The sequence below is a fragment of the Lissotriton helveticus genome, chromosome 3_2, assembly GCF_964261635.1.
Source record: "Lissotriton helveticus chromosome 3_2, aLisHel1.1, whole genome shotgun sequence".
NCBI classification, from domain to species: Eukaryota; Metazoa; Chordata; class Amphibia; order Caudata; family Salamandridae; genus Lissotriton; species Lissotriton helveticus.
The window spans coordinates 53,363,687-53,369,540 of NC_136062.1; positions in this window are offsets into that span (position 1 = coordinate 53,363,687).

Genomic DNA, 5,854 nt, shown 5'->3' on the forward strand with positions numbered 1-5,854 from the left:
GGCAGGTGGAACCACTGACTACTTGTCGGTGGTCCCAATCATGCTGCAATGAGGAAGGACACTCGTCCATGTGCCACCTTATTTAGACCCTATGTCTATCAGTAACAAATGGTCGTTTAAATCTTCCATATTTAATTGGTGGTAGTGGCCAGTATAGGGGAGACAAATTTCCCAAGCCACGAACTGTAATACTAATAAAACTCTATTTTCGTTCATCTTTTCAGTTTCAGTCAACAAAATCAGGGGTCTCTTGGGAAATATAGACATCCTTGTTTCTTCTAAAAAGTTACAATAAAATCTTTTTGAGCCCTGATTAAAACGTGCTTTGGCACATACAAGATTTAAAGATGTCCAGCAATTACTTGTGAGATTCCACGATGGGGAAGCAAGTTTTTTTTCTACAACGGTCAACACTGTACTGAGATTGGTGTTACAAGTCTAGGCCATTTAATACAACGATTCACAGACTTCTACCTTTCTTGGAGAAAGGCTCATGCTACAGTATTAACTCCAATCAATGACTTAAATATCTCCAGTTAGTGAAATACTAGAACACACATTTTCTGGCAGAATTATAGGTTTATCGTAATCCGTTTGTTCACATCTTCTTATAAACTAACTCTATCTCTAAACACTATGCAGCATTGAGAGATAATTATTTGTCTATATCTTCAGAGTGGATAAATTATCTTTTTATCACAATTATAAGAGATATCATGAGTGCAGGTCTTATGGCATCGAAGCACTTTTTGAAACCAGCCAAACTATATATCCAGACCTTTACGACTCTTGTTCGGATTTATTATATGACACAGGCTCTATTTTGGTGAGAATCTAGTCTGTATGGCAATTGCTCATGAGGTACAAAATTTAGATGTAGACTATTCTTATATGTTTGTCTTCTGTAATAGAGTTAAAAGAAATTGTGAGAAGAGATTGTCAGCATCAACTAATTCACAATGCCAGGTATCAACCAACTGCGGCCCATCCCTTTTTTAGACACAAGCTAGATATACCAATGATACATTAAAATAAACTTTATTTTAAATTCAATGCTAGGCTACTTTTAGCCCACTCTTGGCAAGAATACCTCCATCTTTTAGTATGTAGAGGCATCAACTAATTTCTGGGTTTCATTTTGAACAGACATTGCATATGGGAAACTGCCTTACATTTTCTCAAATGGAAATGGACACTAAGTAGCACCTATGGTTCATTAACTTGAACCTGTGTCACTGTAATGTATGTGCATTATATTTGGTAATGAATAGCTCTGTGAATTCATCTCTGCTGATATTGAGCGTTTGTTATTATTTAAAACCTCAGTGGTTTGTTCACGCCTTGTGAAAATACATTAGGGCTAATTAGACTGAACAACTTGGAACAAAGAGCATATTCACTTAGAAATAAATGATTAATAAAGGCAGACTAAACAATGGAAAAGGGATCACTAGAAAAACCAAAGGGGAGAAAGATACCAGCAAAAAACACATAAGACGAGAGAGGGAATGCAGAAATTCATAGCAATATTCTCTGAAGCAGAAATGCCCATCACATTCTCCAAGTCATCCATACCATGTGTGATTTCTTTTTACTTCACATACTGTCCTTTGAATCATTCAAATCCTTTATAAAGAACCAGAAGCAGGCAAAGGCAGCATTTTTTCATACACAAAACCTCAACATATGTAATTGTGGCTTTATTGCCTTGTGACAGTGTAAACAATTGGATGTAACTTCATCTAAAAAATGCCCAATTTCCCACATTTATATTTGAACTTTTAGATCTGTATTGTTCTTAACGAATAGTTTTCTTACCTGTCGGTGTAGTTTTGCAGCTTGAAGATCTTTCTGGATTCACTATGCTGTGCATTATTCCGCGGTTTTTTCTCTTTGCCCAGGTGGGCGTCGGCGTCACACCCCCTTTGGGTGTATTTCCGGTGACGTCGGCATGCTTCCTGCGGAAGCTCCCACTCTTGGGCGCCATCTTCGGGTTCTTTTTTTCCGTGTTTCTTTCGTTTCCGAAGTAATGGCAATGTTCTTCTTAGTTTGTATTTACCGCTTTGTATTTTCAAAGTCTATTCTTTAGTTAACCACCTCTTCTCTCTCCAGCCTCATCTTTCTGGCGGAGGTGGGTGGGTTCGCTAGTGAATCCAGAAAGATCTTCAAGCTGCAAAACTACACCGACAGGTAAGAAAACTATTCGTTTTGCAGCGTGAATCTTTCTGGATTCACTATGCTGTGCATAGATTTTGTAGCGGTTTCTCATCTCTGTGGCGGCTGGGTGGAAGATGAGCGTTGGGTGTTGAATATGTGCTGTAGCACCTTCTGTCCCACTTGAGCTTCCTTGTTCATTTGTATGTCCACACAGTAGTGCTTCGTGAACGTGTGCACCGAAGCCCATGTTGCCGCCAGGCATATGTCCTCTATGGGTGTGTTAGCCAGGAAGGCTATTGTAGCGCCCTTCTTCCTGGTGGAGTGGGCACGTGTCCCCTCAGCCAGTTCCTGTCCTGCCCGTTTGTGGCAGAGTTGGATTGTTTGTGCGATCCATCGTGCAATGGTCCTTTTGGTTACTGCTTTGCCCATGAAGCTGTTTGCGAAGGACACAAAAAACTGTTTCGTTTTCCTGTGCCCCTTTGTCCTTTCAATGTAGTGCATGACTGCCCTTCTGGCGTCCAGGGTGTGCAGAGCTCTCTCTGCGCTGGTTGTGGGTTTTTGGAAAAAACTCGGTATCTGTATAGACTGGTTCATGTGAAAATTGGATACCACCTTCGGCATGAAGTGTGGGTCAGTCCTCATCACAACTCTATCGTTGTGTATTTGTATGTATGGTTCTTGTAGCGTCAGCGCTTGAAGCTCGCTTACTCTGCGTAAGGACGTTATCGCAACCAGGAAGGCTGTTTTCATAGTTAGCATCTTTAGGGAGGCCTTGTGAAGTGGTTCAAAGGGCTCTTTCATGAGTTCCGTTAGGACTGTGTTCAAGTTCCATGCAGGTGGCGGCACCCGCTTGGGTGGTGCGATCCTTTTCGCTCCTTCTAGGAATCTCTTCACCACCTGTGATGTGAAGAAGCTCCTGCACGTTTCTCCCCTTGTGTAGGCTACTATCGCTGCCAAGTGAACTCTTAACGAGGATGAGCTAAGGTTCTTCTCCAGTAAGTGCGTCAGGTACCTTAGCACTGTGGAGTCCCTCTTCATCTTATTGTGGAGTCTTTCCTGTCTGCACCATATTGTGAATCTTTTCCATTTCGCAACGTAGCACTTTCGAGTGCTGGGCCTTCGTGCCTCCCGAAGTACCCTCAGGGTGCTTTCTGGTAGTCTCAAATGTGCGAACTCTATGTCCTCAGGAGCCACGCTACTAGGCTCATGCTCTCTGGCTCTGGATGCAGTACCTCTCCGTTCTGCATGGACAGTAGATCTTTCCTCCTGCTGAATCTGTGGGGTGCACACTGTGTCATCTCCATGATCTGCGAGTACCAGGTCTGCCTCGCCCACTGCGGTGCGACCAGTATCAGTGTCATGTTGCTCGCTCTGCACTTGCTCAGTACTCTGTGCATCAGTGGTATCGGGGGAAAGGCGTAGGCAAATGTCCTTGACCAATCTATCCATAGGGCATTCCCCAGTGTCCCCTCCTCGGGCTGCCTGGATGCGAAGTTTTGGCATTTTGCATTCTGGCGTGTGGCAAACAGGTCCACCGATGGTGTCCCCCACCTGTCGAACAGGTATCTTGTCTCCTGAGCATTGAGCTCCCACTCGTGGGATGCCGATGTCTGCCTGCTGAGCCAATCGGCTTGTATGTTGTCCTTCCCTGGTAGGTGTATGGCTAGCAGGTCTATCTTGAGAGGGATGGCCCATCTCCATATCTCCTGCGCCAGCGTTGAAAGCGGTGCGGACTGTGTGCCCCCCTGCTTGTTGATGTAGAACATCGCAGTGGTGTTGTCTGTTTGTATCAATACCCTGTGCTTGTACAGTCTTGTTTGAAAGGCCTTCAGTGCAAGGAAGATTGTCTTCAATTCTAAGTAATTGATGTGCTTTGTGGCATCCGTCGGTGTCCACAGTCCCCTCACCTTGAGCTCCTCCATGTGAGCGCCCCATCCCTTCAGGGATGCGTCTGTGGTGATGGTCACTGTTGGCGTTGGGGGCGTTAGAGGCTTTCCCCTTGCTATGTTCTCCATGGTCCACCATGTCATCTCCTTCTGCACTGCGTGCGTTACAACCACTAGATCCTCCCAACTGCCTGTAGCTTGTGACCATTGCTCCTGTAGCCATTCTTGAATGGGTCTCATGTGGAGTCGTACATTCGGTACCAGGTGGATGCATGATGCCATCATCCCCATGATCTTGCTCGCCGTCCTCACTGTCCGAGCTTGTCCCTTCCGGTAGAGGCGAGTTTCCTTCACCAGCGCCCTCGCCCTCTTCTCGCTGGGGAACACCTTGCCCTGTAAGGTGTTGATCTGTGCTCCCAGGAAGATCTTCACTTGTTCCGGCTCCATTGATGATTTCTTCCAATGGATGGAGAACCCCAGGTTTATGAGCGTGCTGGTCACTGTATGTGCGTGCAGCTTGCATTTCTGGTATGAGTTTGCTTTCACCAGCCAGTCGTCCAGGTAAGGGTATACATGTATTCCCTGCCTTCTTAGGTGCGCTGCGACTGCTGCGAGGCACTTTGTGAAAACTCTTGGTGCCGATTTTAGACCGAAGGCCAGTGTCGTGAACTGGTAGTGGCTTTCTCCGACGGTGAACCTGAGCATGTGCTTGTGCTTCCTGTTCATTGGGATGTGCAGGTATGCGTCTTTGAGGTCTATAGTGACCATGAAGTCCCCGGTCTGCAACTGTGGGAGCACCTCTTGCAGGGAGGTCATTTTGAATTTTTGCGTTCTTATGAATTTGTTCACGAACCGTAAATCGAGAATGGGCCTCATTGTCTCGTCTACTTTTGGTACCAGGAAGTATGTTGAGTATACTCCTGTGTTTCTTTCCTTGAAGGGTACCCTTTCTATGGCCTGCTTCTGCAGGAGTTCTTTTGCTTCTTCCTGAAGGCACTGCAGCTGCTTGCTTGCTAGCGGCTTTCTTCTTGGTTTTCTGTTTGTTGGCCTCGCCTCCAACTCTATGCAGTATCCGAATTGGATAATGTTGAGGATCCATTTGTCTGATGTGATTCCTCTCCACTCCTGGAGGTGGAATCTTAATCTTCCTCCCACTGGTGTCCTGTGGTCGTAGGTGTCTAGTTTGTCTTGACCCATCTGTACGTGCTGCCCCCTGGGATCTTTTTTGTGGGTGGGCACACGGATTTTTTTGAAGTCACTTGGAGGTGGGCTGCTGGCCCCCTCTTCTATTTTGTCCCCGTCCATTTCTCCCTCGAAAGGACTGGCCTCTTTGTTGGTACTGCCAGGGCTGTTTCTGATGGCCCTGCTGACCCTGCGAGTCTGCCTGGTGCGTTTGCTGGAAAGCCTGGTGTGATGTACCTGGCTGGTTTCCGCCTCTTCCGCCGGGCCTCCGTGACGGGGTGCCCCTCTTGTTCCCTCTGAACTGCAATGCTCCCATGGATCTTGCTGTTTCGTTATCCTTCTTAAGTTGGCTGAGTTGCTCATCAACTGTTTGTCCGAAAAGCGTACTGCCGTTGAATGGTGTGTTCAGGATGCTGTGTTGCACCTCCGGTTTGAAACCGGATATCCTGAGCCAGGCGTGTCTCCTTTCCGTGACGCCCATCATCATGAGCCTGCTGGCGGTGTCTGCCCCATCCAGGGCCGTCTTAAGGCAAGAATTTGCAGCATTCTTCCCCTCTTCAATTAGCTTTTCGGCTTTCTGCTTGGCATCCTGGGGCAAGTCCTTCACCAACTGCCCCAGTCCCTCCATG